A 16,476-nucleotide genomic window follows, 5' to 3' on the forward strand; every position below is an offset into this window, starting at 1 on the left:
TCACCCCGTGTAATCGATTACACACCCTTGGTAATCGATTACCAGAGGCCATATAACATCTTGTCTCCATTTTTAAGCCCTATAATCAATTACCCACGAATGGTAATCGATTACTAGAGGCTAATCTTCAGATACCACCCAAGATACAAAGCTGGTCAGCCGCCACACAAGCCTCCTTGCTTTGTGGACTTCGTTCTTTTATTGGTTGACTTCCAGGAGCTCGCCTGCTTAGGTACATCGTAGGTTCTCACTGACTGACTATGCCCGGGTTGGGTCGGGATTAGTCAAACTTGGTTTTGGGCAATAGCACCCCACCTGACATCCCCAAGGTCTCCTGACCCCCGCGACATATCTCCAGGTACCACTCTGTGATCAACAACAAAAGTAGGAAGACTGACTCTTCCACGCTTTCTCACATCAAGCTTAGTGGATTATGGGGCACCCGTCATATGTGGTACTAGGTGGCGATCGGGCGATGGCACAAATTAACTCTCCCCCTTCCACAAGTCAAACATAAACACACCATCCCCAGTTGCCCACCTTTAAATTGAGCTCACGCACTCCTACGTAGCCCTTATCCTCGTTCCTCTCAACACCGGGTCCCCATCAACCCCTCCAAGCTTCCACAATATCCAAACAATTCGATTTAATTTATCATGAAACTACCCTAAACCAAGAAAACAGAGTAGAGGCAGAAAACTTTGCCCAAAGCTCATTCAAATTCCACAATTTTCCCTACTCACATACCCCAGTAATATTCTCTTCGTTCTGATTCGTTAACCATTGGATCACCTTGAAAATTTTACTGGAGGTTCCTAGTACATAAATCTACATTTTGACCGTTGGGATCTGCTAGAAAATGCATGGAACACGAAATGTACTACCCTTCCCGTGACTACCAAATGCACAACCATTTTTATGCACATTTGGTAAAAATCTGCTGCACAATTTAACAGCATTTTTCTGCATAATATGGCAGATTTCGAAATCCAACTTGCATACATCCAATTTTACTCAAATTGGATCCTACAAGTCCTAAATCATGTCTAAATCATATTTAAACCAAAAGCAAACTTCAGACCAAGGCAAATCAAAATATAGGTATCCAAAACCCACCAATTTAGTGAATTCTCAAGGTTTGAAAGATGAAAATGAGAATTGGTTAATTTTGGGGTAAACTCTCATCTCAATCAAGTCTATAACATTGATTTAGACTTGCTCAAACTGGTTTTAAGGTAAAATCTCCACCTATTCAAAATTTGACCTCTCAACACCCAATTTACCCTAGAAATAGCTCTTTTCTTTCACATTTGTCCCTCATTTTTCTCATTTGCTCTGCCCAAGCTTTCCTACAAGTCCTAATTGACATTCTAAACTAGAATCAACTCACTTTAGACTCCAATTTCCCCTAACCCCAAATTTGGCTTTTCTAACCCTCAAAATCTCACACTTTTCCACTCACAACACTTCCATCCTCACATTTAACCCTAGGTTAACTCTCCCCATCATCTCTACCAGTTTTCTATCAACATGTTCAGCATACACATATCACAAAACATCATCATAAAACCCTAAATCAGCATGGGTAATTTTGCTCACATCAAACATGTCAAGTTTAGCATGATTTCAACAAATTCCTTCACAAATAACTACTCTAAGGCAATGACCTAGTAAAACTATCCATCATAACTCCCAAAAACCCAACACCCACGAATTTCATGTGAGAAGAAGTCCACCCATACCTGAAACTTGAAGCCCCACGAAGTAGAGGTGCGCTCCAAGACTCCAAAAATGGCTTCTCCTTGCAATTTGGAGTAGAAACGAGAAGGAATTTTGGAGCTTCAATGGACAACAATGGTGGAGAAGAAGGAAGAAGAAAAGCAACGTGGAAAGAGAGGAAGGAGCTTCTGAAATTTTCTGAATGAGGAGAGAGAAGATTTGGGCTGTTTTTTTTTTTTTTAAAAAAAAAAAGATTTTCTTTTCCTTTTTTTTTTCTAAAAGCACTTGCCACATGTCCTCTTTTAAGTGGAGCAAAAAGGGGCCCACCTTTTTCCCTTGATTTGACTTCATACTCAGCCACAAAGGAGAAAAATTTGACCTTTTGGATGCTGAAATCCTGCCTCGGCTTGCGTGTCGCCTCTCTGATTCCAGTTCCTCGCGTTTCTCTGCACCCGTCGGGGCCCGTTTTCAAAAGTAGGCAATATATATATATCAAAACGCTCAAAATGAGACCGTGAGCGTGGTTCAGAGGTTGGTTTTGTTAAATTTTAAGATGCACGCAAAACTATAATTTTTAGACTAATTAATTGCGAATTAATCTATAACTGTCCAATTATGGATTACTCTTCATCAATTAGTCTAACCCGCATATCATTCCCCCAATGTACATACTTCTACCAAGAATATATATATATACACTGAATAATACATATATATATATATATATATATATATAATTATTTAGATGTAACACTTACAAAATTCCGGGTAGAAATTCTAGGATGTCACAGTCTCTGCAGGTCAATAGAAATGATAGTCTTGAAGGCAAAGAAGATCGTGATAGTCTTCTTCGAAAGACATTGAAGTCTTTGAAAAAGAGGTAGACGACCTTGATTGTCTCTGCAGGCCAATGGACTTGATAGTCTCGAAGGCAAAGAAGATTGTGATAGTCTTGATCAAAAGACATTGAAGTCTTCGAAAAGAGGTAGATGACCTTGATTGTCTCTATAGGCCAATAGACTTAATAGTCTCGGAGGCAAAAAAGACTGTGATAGCCTTGGTCGAAAGACATTGAAGTCTTCGAAAAGAGGCAGCTGACCTTGACTGTCTCTGCAGGCCAACGGACTTAATAGTCTCGGAGGAAAAAAAGACTGTGATAGTCTTGGTCGAAAGACATTGAAGTCTTCAAAAAGAGGCAGATGACCATGATTGTCTCTGTAGGCCAACTGGCTTGATAGTCTTGAAGGCAAAGAAGATTGTGATAGTCTTTGTCAAAATACATTGAAGTCTTCAAAAAAGAGGTAGATGACCTTGATTGTCTCTACAGGCCAATAGAATTGATAGTCTTGAAGGCAAAGAAGACCGTGATAGTCTTCATCGAAAGACATTGAAGTCTTTGAGAAAGAGGCAGATGACCTTGATTATCTCTGCAGGCCAACAAACTTGATAGTCTTAAAGGCAAACAAGACTGTGATAGTCTTCGTCGAAAGACATTGAAGTTTTTGAAAAAGAGGCAGATGACCTTGATTGTCTCTGCACGACAAAAGACTCTAATAGTCTTTGAAAAGGATGAAGACTTTGTCGTCTTGAAAGCAAAAATGATGGAGGAACTTAAGTCCTATGAAAGGCAAAAGCGAGGACTTTGAGTCCTATGAAAGATAAAGGCGAGGACTTTGAGTCCTACGAAAGATAAAGCGAGGACTTTGAGTCCTATGAAAGATAAAAGTAAGGACTTTGAGTCTTATAATAGCGAGGACTTTGAGCCCTACGAAAGCATAAAATTGAGGACTTTGAGTCCTATGAAAGATAAAAGTGAGGACTTTGAGTCCTACAAAACATGCCAATAGGTAGTACTAGTAGTACCAAAGGGCTTAGCAAGAGGTTGAATCTTTAAGGAGTCCTCTCATACTAAAAGAGAAATCTATGCACTTAACATGAACATGATTTTTGGGATGCAGATGCATGCAACCTTTATCTTGAAATGCAGTAAATGCAGGCTTTGTATGCAACAATGAAATGCAATAGAAAATTGTACAATGTTCATGACATTCTTTCCTATTTTTGTGATTTTAATTTTGATTTGATTTTTTCTACTTTCTTTTTTTGTTTCCCCTTTTTTGTAGAAAATACAGATTGACTGTCTCTTTTTTGAAAGATGTGACAATTCCTGCAACCTCATCCTATTTTTTTTGCAAATCTCTTTGGGAACTCCCTTAGAGTGTATGTTCTCTTTGATTTAGTCACTTGACAATTTTGGAGTGACGACAGTGGAGCCATTTGACATTTAATCAACCAACCGAAATATTGATCCTAGGGTTTTCCCCTTTCTTTTTTTTAAAAAAGAAAACATCTTTTATTCTGCACAACAAGAAGCATAAGGTTTTGGGATCGATCATGCGCCCCATTGAAGGATGGCAAAGAATTGTCACACTTTGGTATGTGACCAAGTGAAACTTTCTTAATTTAAAGTTATAGAGTGATGCCATGGGTATGTCGATCCCCCTGAAACTTGATGACATGGGTTGATCACGAAAGAATTTATACAACAAAGACCACCCTTGGATTCAAAAGGAGTCCGCATGAGCGACTAACATCAGATGTTACCCTACTATCACAATTGTCTTTGGGCATTTCCCACGAGCTCTTAGTCGAATGAGCTTTCTTCTCAAATGTGCAAGTGCTAATCTCAGGGGTTTTCTCTTTATATATATATATATATATATCTAACAATCACAAGCGTGTGCGGGTTTCATTCTAGAATCCCAACTTAAAAGCAAATTAGTCATTCCTTGATCTACATGGGCTTTATTCGGCTTGTAGCGTGGTCAGGGGTAAGAGAGCTACGAAAGAAAGGATTTGAGAGGTTCAAAGAGTGTTTAAGGGTTATATTAAGTAAGAACCTCGAGAGCGTTGCTCGTACTTTTGGGTTGGGCTCTACTCCTTTTGTCTTATACATTAATCCTTATTGCATTTTTGTGCCTTCCCTGTAAAATCGGGAGATATTTTGTCTCTTTCTTTTCATTGTTGCCCAACTTCATGCATGTGTAGTTTGCATTTCTCTTCCCCTCGGTTTAGCGGTGGTTCCTACTCATGGTTTCTATTTTGCTTTTGCTGTTTTTTTTGTTGTTTTTAGAAAACAAATATGCTTTGGCTCGGAGGGGGTAGCAAAGGATAAACTAGTGTTTGGGATGTTGAAACATGGCCATGTGTCATTTCAAATCTTGACTTAGATCCTTTTGTAGTTTGGATTTTGGGACGAAACCTTAATAACACGCCCCTGATTGTTTTTTTTTCTTTTTTTTTTTGCCCTAGCCCGCCCTTTTGGGTTCTCGATCTACCGAGCAAGAACTTCTGATCTACCCCTAGGTTTGCTTGAGGCTCATGCATGGTGCCTCTCATTGCCCAGTGTAGGGCTCTGATGTATCTATTGTTATCTTTTGTCATGACCTTGTAGCAAGGAAAAATGAAAGAAACTATGTAGATTCTCGAAAATGAATTTCCAAGGATGAGAAATACTTAAAGGATTTTTCAATTGATAGATTAAGTTGAACGACTATGTTCTTGATAACTCATTTTTCTCTCAAAAGACAACTTTAGGAAAGATAAAATAAGGTCACATGAATGCCTATACTTTTTATTTGAAACACAGTCAATCAAACGCTTTTTTTTTAACTTTTTTTACTCGTCGTTTACGGCACCCTCACCGAAAGTGGAGAACGAGCAATTTCTGATTGAACAGGCTTGGGGATCAACTCAGGAGCGCAAGTCACTTGAGCAAACAAACCAATGGCTTATACTCACATTCTAGTGAAAGTTAGAATAAGCAAAGATGTAGGTTTAAGAGAATGAGATAAGGACATCAAATTTATCCATATTATTAGCATTGTGATTGTTGTTTACAGTAATGGCATAGACTTGAAAATCCTAATGAGTCATTAGAGACATCTAACAATAGCCTTCAAATTGCCCCATGCATAGTGTCGCTTTCCCTTGTCAGAATTCACTAGCGATTCTCCTCAAATTTCAGCCAGCCCGCATCAATTAGACTCTGCACCTTATGCTTCAGGGTCATACAATGCTCAAGGGAATGCCCCGGGACTCCTCCATGATAAGCACATGTTGCATTCGAGTCGTATCCTCGAAAAAATGGAGGTTGAGGAACCTTGGCTAGGGTTATGGCTACCATTGCATTATCGAGTAGATATGGGAGTAAGTTAGCAAACGACACCGAAATTGAGGTGAATTCTATAGGCTTCTTTGCTAGAAAATTGCTTCCTTGGTTGGTGCTTTGGTTTTTATTAAGGGTGGTGTTTGGCATTGGATGTGTGGCAGGCGGGCCTTATGGCTGATTTAGGGGTGCCCTTTGTGGATGATTGGGTGTTCCTGGTTGATAGGGTGGTGGGTAATGAGAAGGGTCGATATTTGCTGAGTAATGACATTGTTGAGCTGGTGGGAAATTTGGCCATGTAGGAACGGCAGTCACAGCATGGGTTCCTCCCTCATTTTTACTCTCTCCATTTGCCCCAGGCTTCTTATTCATCAAAGCTTAAAGGCGTGTAACCCACAATCTTCTCATAGTAGAACACCGGTAATGTGTCTACTATCATTGTTATCATCTCCTTCTCTGTCATTAGGGGCGCTACTTGAGCTGTCAGATCCCTTGACCTTTGGCGTATTCTTGGAAAGATTCATTCTCTTTTTCACACATGCTCTGTAGTTGCATCCTATCTGAAGCCATATCAAAATTGTACTGATACTGCCTAACGAAGGCAACCATTTGGTCCTTCCAAGAATGGACTCCGGAAGGTTCCAGATTAGTGTACCAGGTGACAGCTACCCCAGTAAGACTTTCTTGGAAGAAATGCATCAACAATTATTCATCTTTTGCGTATACCCCCATCTTCCGACAGTACATCTTTAGGTGGTTTTTGGGGCAAGTAGTCCCCTTGTACTTATCGAAATCTAGCGTCTTGAACTTTGGAGGAATGACCATGTTGGGTACTAGGAACAACTCTTCCATGTCAGCAAAAGTATGATCTCCGCCTCCTTCAATGTCCTTGAGCCTCCCGTCTATATGATCCAACTTTCCCTTTTCTGCCATATCAGGAGGGACTCTCCCCCACAAAATGCATTGGTTGTGGTTGTGGGCAAATTTGAGGGCCCTCCAAAGTGTTTGGCTGGGGTACACCACCAACTGCTTGCCCCTCAGTGGCATATCCGAGGCAAGGCTCAAAGTCGGCTAGATTGTGGTGGGGTATTTCATGTGTCTCCCCCATGGATTGAGAGACCTGTGCATGATTAGATTGAGGTTGTTGGCTCTCAATGAGTATGGGAGTGGAGTTATTGACATTCTCATTGGGAGTGTGCACCACATTGGGTGGTGTATAGTTAGGAGGCAAGCCATATGGCAGGAAGGCATGCTTGTTCTAAACTTGCACAAAATGGGGGTCGCCCGTACTTCCCAACTCTTTGCCTTCCTGACCTACCATATCTGAGGTTGAATGATTTATTTGGTTGAGGCTAGATGGGGGACTCGGGTCCACCTCAGCAACGATGTTGGTAGCGGCAACTGTAGTCGCATTGACTTCCATTATCTTCTTCATGCTCATCATGGCCTCCATCGTTGTGGCCATTTGTTCTTTCATGGCCTCCATGTCGGCCTTCATCCGCTCTTGCACCTCCTCTATTTCACTCATTACTCTAGCTCTGGCACGCACTCGATAAGGGTGCCATAAAGCGCGTTCTTTCCTTTTGATAACAATGATTACAGTTCTGATTTCAAGGAAAGAATGTAATGAACAATGCAACCAATGAAAAGCATGGATGTATGTGAATGATGCATTATTGAAGTATTGCAAATTTTACACAGGACTCAGGGTTGAATCAATTTAGATTTTCATTAAAACAACATGATCCATCACATCTTGTCAAAGTGAAATTGGAAATAAAACATGGACGTCAACAGTCCTTGATTTTTTTTGTAAATCATTTAGCTCAATCATGTGTTGGCAGTAGAAAAAGAAGCAATGTAACTCGATCCACCTTCTGCCCTAACTTTTGCAAGCTGGTTACTTCCATAGTTGACCTTGACTTGACGACCTTTCCTTAAAAGCATGTGCTTGGTTCAACCCCATAATCCAAGGAATAGAAATTTTGATCGTCAATACTTCGACAACATATCATAGAGATGAATGACTAGGGCATACTTATGCTATGCATGGCAAATGTAATTATGAGATTGACATGAGATGCCCGAAGAACCATCATTTCCTAGTTAACCATGCATTAGGTACCATCTTCACATGATTTTCAATCATTTTTTAAAGAGAAATGAGTGTATAATCTCAACATGGTTGGTTTATAGCCATCATCATGGCACCCAACCCATGTAACTAAGAATATGGTGTAGACTTTCATGCTTCATTGTGACCTTCTTTTTGTTCTTTCTTTGCTTTGTTTTTCTTTGTTTTTTGCAGAGGAAAATTCAAGGATCATGCATAACATGCAAACAATGAAAATAAAATGTATGCAATTTGTAGAACAAAAAACATGTTAAATGAAGATGCACGATAATGCAATGACTCATGCAAAATGCAATGCATGAATGTGATAAATGCAGGAATGATATGCCCATTACGATGCCATGAAGAGATGTATGATGCAATCAAGGAACACGCCAAAGTGAGTTTGCTATATGCCCCCTCTAATTCGGGAATCTAATGGAAAGGATCCAAAAGTCCACTTCTAGTGATAATTCCCAAGGGTGGTTTCATGTAACTTTATTGGCTTCTAGAGATATCATCCTCTTAGGTAATACATTGTGGCGATAGGGACTATCAGCGACAATGCATCACCAAGAGAGGAAAACTCTAGATGAGGCTTCACTGTCATCAAGCGAGTCGGAGATCCAGCATGACCACAAATCGACCTCCACTCCTTATGGCTCACATAGACCCGGGCATAGGGCCTAATATCTCAATGTGTATGCAAGGTGTAGGTGCCATGTGTGCATAGAAAAGATATTTCTAACTATGAATGTAATCGATAGACAAACACACACCAAACACAACAACATAACAAACGTTATATACAAGTATGGACAAAAAAAAAGATAAAAGGGAAAAGAGAACATAAATAAAGAAGAAGTCATGATAAAAACATTGCACACCGACTAAATGGCCTAACTCTCTAACATTCCCCAATGGAGTCGCCAACTGTCGCAACCTACCCTTCGGTGGGGGTGCGAAAAGGCTGATATAGATAGGCCAAAGCGTTTGTCTCCAAGGGAGAAAACGAGCAGAGTCGTCACCAACGTTTATTTGAGGAAAACGTTAAAAAAACAAAAAAAAAACACGATGGTCTACAGATTTTGAAAATAAGGGTTTGGGAGTTGTTTACGCACGGGAAAGGTATTAGCACCCCGCACGCCCGTCACGAGGGACGACAGCCTCTAATCGAGTGTGCAAAGCATGACTTCAAAATTATGTATTTTCCTTTATTTATATTTTTATGTATTTACCCTTTTTATATTTTTTTTATTTTTTGGGGGTCGACAAGGGTGTTGCCCTTGCTCCTACATATCCTCAAGTGCAATGAGAAATTCATACCTACGTAGTTCTTTATGTCTGAATGTTTGTTGTGTTACATCATTTTATGTTTTTTGAAAGATTGTTCTTAATTGCAAAAAAAAAATCATTTAAGGCATTGGACCTTGAAACAATCTTTTAAACTTTTGAAAAGCGGGGAGAATCGTTAAGGCGTTGGACCTTGAAACGACCTCTTGATTTTTTATGAGAGCAGATAATCGTTAAGGCATTGGACCTTTAAACGATCTCTTGATTATTTTTTTATGAAAAAAAGAAGTTTATGAGTTGGTTTTATTTTGGTTTTTCTTATTATTCTTCAATTCTTCTTTTAAGAGAACTTGCAGCACTAATGATTGGTTAAAACTTACTTTACAAAAGAAAAGCGATCACAAGTGATAGGAGAAGGAGATGAAGATGCATACAATAATAGAGAGGACCCCTAAAGGTCCATTAATCATGTTCAAATCCTTAAAGACAAAGCACTAACTGGATGAAGAACGAAGAACGACCGAAGAATGGACAAAGAACGGTGAAGAACAATCACGGAATTGATCACGGAAACGTCTTAGAAGCGCCTCGACCTTGTTTTTCTTCTTCTTTATCCTTCTCACCAATATCATTGAAAATCTCACAATATATGATGTTGGACCCTTCTCCTCTGCCCCCTCATGCCAATTTATAGGAAATGAGGGGTGGAGGTTGCACAGCAGCTCGCCAAGGCGAGCTGGTTACTTCAGCCCTGAGCTTTCTAGTGGGCCCAGAGGTTGAAAAATGCCCCAAAAGTGACCCTTTTGCCCTCCTTTTGGGTATTTTGTTCATTTCCTTTTGAAACATCGAAAAACCTTACGGATTGCGCGACAATTGGTGTTAAGCAGCTCAGTTTGGTTGGCAAGAATCCAAATGTTTGCAAATGATCGTCCCCGGACGAAATTAGGGTATGATAGATTTTGATTTGATTTTTCTCTTACTTTATTTTTTTCTTTTTGTGGAAAACATAGATTGACTGTCGCTTTCTGAAAGACGTGTTAACTCATGAGACCTCATCCTATCTTTTGAAAATCTCTTCAGGGACACCTTCAGAGTGTATGTTTTGTTTGAGTTAGTCACTTGACAATTTTTTAGTGACAGCAATAGAGCCATTTGACATTTAATCAATCAACTGAAATATTGATCCTAGGGTTTTCCCCTTTCTTTTTAAAAAACTTTAATTATTCTGCATGGCAAGAAAACATAAGGCTTTGGGATCGATCATGTGCCTCATTGAAGGATGGCAATGGATTGTTACACTTTGGTATGTGACCAAGTGAAACTTTCCCGATTAAAGATCATAGAGTGATGCCAAGGGTCTATTGATCCTGCTAAAACTTTATGACATGGGCTGATCCTGAAAGAATTTATAAAACAAAGGCTACCCTTGGATTCAAAAGGAATCCTAAGGAGTCTGCATGAGCGACTAACAACAGATGCACCCTACTAACATCCGTTTTAATTTTTAAATACTTGATGATCTGGTGAGCTTTCCGGCAAACCGGATTTCCCTTGCATATATCTGTACGAAGAAAAAGTGGAACAAAAAGTATCCACAGGGGAAATCCAACAAGCAGCTACTTGATTTTAACTTCTATTTTAATCCTTGATCTCTAAATCAAATTCCTGCAACAATAGAATCCAACGGACAAGTCGGGGTTTAGAATCAGCTTTAACCAATAAATATCTTATAGCAGCATGATTAGTAAAAACCACAATTTTAGATCCTATCAAATAAGATCTAAATTTTTCCAAAGCATATACTATTGCAAGCAATTATTTCTCAGTTGTGGCATAATTAATTTGAGCTTCATTTAAAACCTTGCTTGCATAGTGTATGACATGAAAATTTTTATTTTTCCTCGGACTCAAAATTGCTCCTACTACATAATCACTTGCATCACACATTATTTCAAAATATAGTGTCCAATTTGGAGCAGTGATTATGGGTGCAGAGATCAGTTTCTATTTCAAAGTATCAAAAGCTTCAAAACATAATTTATCAAAATGAAATGAAACTTTTTTACTCAAAAGATTGCTCAAAGGTTTGGCAATTTTAAAAAAACCTTTGATAAAACGCCTATAGAATCCAGCATGTCCTAAAAAACTTTTGATGCCTTTGACATTTGTTGGTGGTGGTAATTTTTCAATGACTTCCACTTTAGCTTTGTCAACCTCAATGCCATGCATCGAGATTTTGTGAACCAGCATAATACCTTCAGTCACCATAAAGTGGCATTTCTCCCAATTGAGTACTAGGTTTGTTTCAACACACCGCTTTTGTACAGTGTCAAGATTAAACAGACATATATAAAAAAAGAGCCAAAAATAGAGAAGTCATCCATAAATACTTCAACATTTTTTCAATGAGATTAGAGAAAATAGAAAGCATGCACCGTTGGAATGTTGCAAGAGCGTTACATAGACCAAAGGGCATCTTTCTGTAAGCAAAAACACCTAAGGGGCAGGTATAGGCTATATTTTCATCATCTTTAGGATTAATAGTGATTTGATTATATCCTGAATACCCATCAAGAAAACAATTGTTGCCTTGCTAGTCTCTCCAGCATCTGATCCATAAATGGTAATGGAAAATGATCTTTTCTGGTGGCTTTGTTGAGCTTCATGTAATCAATACACATTGTCCAACCTGTAACAATACGAGTTGGTATTAGCTCATTTTTTTCATTTTTTATAACACTCCTACCACCTTTTTTGGGAACTACTTGTACTGGACTTACCTACTGGCTATCAGAAATAGGATATATTATTCAAGCCTCTAATAGCTTGACTACCTTCTTTCTTACCACTTATTTCATGGTTGGATTTGAGGCTTCTTTGTGGCTGAGCTACAGGTTTATAATCCTCTTCCATTAAAATTCTATGCATACAATAAGAAGGACTAATATTTGTGAGGTATGATAGGGTCCAACCAATTGCTCATAAGTTGTCTTGCAAAATTTTCACCAGTCTCTTTTCCTTTTCTTCAGAGAGATTTGAATTGATAATGACTGGTTTCTGTGAATCACCTACAAAAAAACATATTTCCAGTGTTGAGGTAAGGCTTTAAGCTCTATTGTTGCTTCCTTTGGCTTTTCTTCTTTTATTTCTTCAAAGAGAGATTGATTGTAAGGAATTTCTCTAAAGGCTTTTAGTTGTTGGAGATATTCTGAATTTTTCTTTCCTTCAACTTCACTCATCTCCTCAAATGCTTCAGTCAATGTTTTCTCTAACCCATCTTTTCTTTGAATATACTTTCTAGAGTCAAAAATTACCTCATCCAAGACATCCATTCGAAAACACTCCCCTCTATCTTTTGGGTGCTTCATGGCTTTGAAGACATATAATTGCACTTCATCACCTTGGACTCTGATAATGAGTTTTCCATTGTCAACATCAATCATTACTTTAGCATTTTTCATGAATGGTCTCCCAAGAATTAATGGAACTTCATTCTCTTTATCCATGTCCATCACCATGAATTCGACTGGAAAGAGAAATTTGTCGAATTTCACCAACACATCTTCAATAATACCATAAGCATGCTTGATAGTTCTGTCAGCTAGTTGCAACACCATCCTTATATGTCTAATTTCAATTTCTCCAATGTGTTTGATCATGGATAAGGGCATGAGGTTGATGCTTGCACCTAAATCAAGAAGGGCTCTGCCCACCGATAACTTTCCAATAGTCACAAGAATTGTGAAACTACTAGGATCTCATGATTTTTCTGGAATGGATTTTTGGATAATTGCACTACATCCTGCTTCCAGCTCTACTGTTTCATCATCCGTGATTCTCCTTTTCTTTTAAGAAATTCTTTCATGAATTTGGCATATATTGGCATTTGCTCTAATGCTTTTGAAAAAGGAATGTTAATTTGTAGTTTCTTAAAAATCGTGAGTATGGTTTTTCCATATCCTTTTTTTATGGAGTGTGTGGATAAGGAAGATGTTGAATTGGTGGATGATCTAATACGATTTTTCTCTTTTTCAACTACTTCTTTTTCATCACTCTTTTACAACTCCTTCATTTGTCATTTTCTCACTAAACTCACTTTTGTCCATCAAACCAACCATTTTCCCCATCCTAGTTGTAACTGCCTTACAATGTTCTCTTGGGTTGACCTCTGTGGTTGCTTCCGTGCTCAGACATTTGTTTTGCCAGTTGTCCGACCTGAACCTTCAGATTTTTAATAGAAGAATCAGTGATCTTTTGGTTTGAGATGGATACCTGCTTAAACTGGTTTAAAGTATCTTCCACTTTGGACAATCTATCTGGTTGAGTTTGTTGTTCTTGTGGACCCTTATTTGAAGAACCTCCATGCGAGTTGTTAGAAAGACTTGCAAAATAAGTGTTACTTGGACCAGAATATGCATTTTTAAGTGGTCTCCAACCAAAAGAAATGTTTCGTTGAGGTCTGACTTGGTTCTGTAGATAATGGGTCTCCTCTTCTTGTTGTTCATCACCGGGTGCTGAACAGTGGCCATTTGATGGTTACCTCCGCAAAAATCACATCTCAAAATTTGTTGAACATGTTGAGCTTGATGTGTTTTTTGTGGTCCACCTTGGTGATATTGCTGAGGAAGTTGGCTTATCTGATTTGTTAAGGCCTTAATTTGTTTGCGTCAAGAGTTTGTTTTGTGCTAGAATTGCATTTTAAGTGCCCGTCTCCATTATACCTTTTCTTTGAGTCGGAGCTCTATCATGATGACTTTGATAATCACTGGTTGCTATGGAGTCAATGATTACAATGGCTTCCTCCAAACTCTTGGACATCATAGTGCCTCCAGCCGAGGCATCAAGGATCATCTTGGTTTGAGGTTTCAAACCACTATAGAAGATACGAAACAAAGCTTTGAATCTCTCCCATGTCTCACGGAGATGTTCGTCAGATCCTTGGGAAAACATCACGATGGTAGATTTTGTGCTGATAAATCTTGAAGGAGGAAAGAACCTCGCTATGAATTTATCCTCCATCTCTTCCCAAGTGTTGAGGCTTTATTTGGATGTGGTTGGAGCCATGTTTTTGCCTTACCTACTAATGAAAATGGAAAAGCTCTAAGGCAGACAACTTCAACATCCTCATCAAAAGCTCCCATAGTAATGCATAGTTCTATGGAGGTAGACAAATGTGTCTATGAATCCTCATGATCCATTCCAGCAAAGGGATATGAGCCAATTAGACTAAGCAGTGTTGGCTTTAATTCCATGACCTTGTTGTTTAAAGGAGGAATGGCTATGTTGTTGTAATGCTTTGGGCCTTGCTGATAAGCATAATCACCCAGAGTCCTCCTCGGTGGTCTATTTCTTTCCCCTCCTCTTTCAGCCATGTTATTTTCTACAAGTGGTTTATCATTTGAAAGATAATAAGAAGAAGAAGACTTGCCCAGTGTTATAGTGGTTGCTTATTTCTTTTTCTTCCTATTCTTTCTTTCAATCCTGGTAATTTCCATATCAAATGGTGTTGTATCCGCTGGATTTTTACCTCGCATAAAGGAAAAAAGAACACACTACAACAACCCGTAAGCACCAAGGTTAGTGAAAATAAAACTAAGAGAAAATTTATACAAAATGAAAGAAATAAGTACAAAGGTAAAATAAAAGAGGGAATTTATACAAAATCAAAAGAAATTTACAAAGGAAAATAGCCTATCAAACTGAAAGTTTAAATCCGAAAGAACTAAGTGGATGACTCAAGTCCCCAACAACGGTGCCAAAAACTTGTTGGGACTTTTGCCTAGCTTACCAATTGTCATTGTAGTTTCACATTTATAAAAGAGTTTGTCTCCAGAAGGACTCGAGTATACTTAATTCATTCGGATAAAGGTTATCAGTTTAATAGTTATGTACAAATTTAATCGAATGTCATTGGTTTTGGTTCAATTAACTAAAGATAACTTAAAGTAAAAGAATAGTAAAAATAACGAATTTACGAAAATAACAAAAATTCCAAGAATAACGGAAATAACAGATAACGAAATTCAGTGCGTCGAAAATATGTATCATTTATGCTAACTTAAATTAATTCAAGAAAACATAGGATTGGATTTCATCGTTCATACACTTAGTATCCTAATAAGATTAAGATCTATGAATCATTTTCCATTATTGCTGATGCACACATTCAGTTATCCTAAGTCGATCCCTCGCACTTGGAACCTAAGAATATTTACTAAATATCGATCCCTCGCATATGTAGAAAATATCCCAGCATTACAATTATATTCTCGTGCTTTTAGCAATCAAAACATTATGCTCTATTCCTAGCAATGTAACATAAAGAGTAAAATCATTCAATTCAAATTCTAAGATTACTTTCTAGTCTCACTTAAAATCCAATTTCATGACACTAGTGATCAAATAGAATTAAGCATTGCGAGTAGAAGCAAAATTACCGATAATGAGTAGAAAAGATTCATACATATATAATACCAAAAAGGATACATAAAGGAACAAAGATTACATCCAATCCTTAAGAAAAACTAACCGATCATTGCACAGAGCAAAAGACTAACAAGAGAAGTGACAAAGGAAGTGATACATGGCGCAACTCTGAGCGCCTTGGCTCCATTTTTCCTTTTCTCATTCTTCTTCAGCATTTTTCTTTGGTTTTTAGGCTACTGGGCTCATTTTTCTTCTCAACAATGCATGGCTATTTATAGAAGACAACCAAGGGGTGCAGGAAAATTTGCCCAGGTGAGTTGCAGCTTGCCCAGGCGAGTTGTGGCTTAATGGTGAAGGTATCCACTCGCCAAGGCAAGTTGTAGCTCGCCCAAGCAAGTTGCTTGCTTAGGGCTGAATTTACATCTTTAGCTCAGGCAAGGTGGATGCTAGCCTTGGCAAATTTAGGCTCAGAAACCTTCGTGAAAAGATCATTTTGCCCTTCCTTTTGGCTTCATTTCTGAATCTAACAAACAACCATCAAAACCTACAACATCATGGAAGAATCTTTCATATTTAAATAACAACATTAGTAAATGTACAATATATACAAACAACTAGAGTTAAGGTTAATTTATGAGAAACCTATTACAATCAAAGGATAAGTGCTAGCAATTTAATTCTAAAAATAACTAAAATTTGGCACTTATCAATGATCTCGTAGAAAATTATGCCTTATTTATATATGTTTAGTCCTAGA

The sequence above is a fragment of the Glycine max genome, chromosome 9 (assembly GCF_000004515.6).
Source record: "Glycine max cultivar Williams 82 chromosome 9, Glycine_max_v4.0, whole genome shotgun sequence".
Lineage (NCBI taxonomy): Eukaryota > Viridiplantae > Streptophyta > Magnoliopsida > Fabales > Fabaceae > Glycine > Glycine max.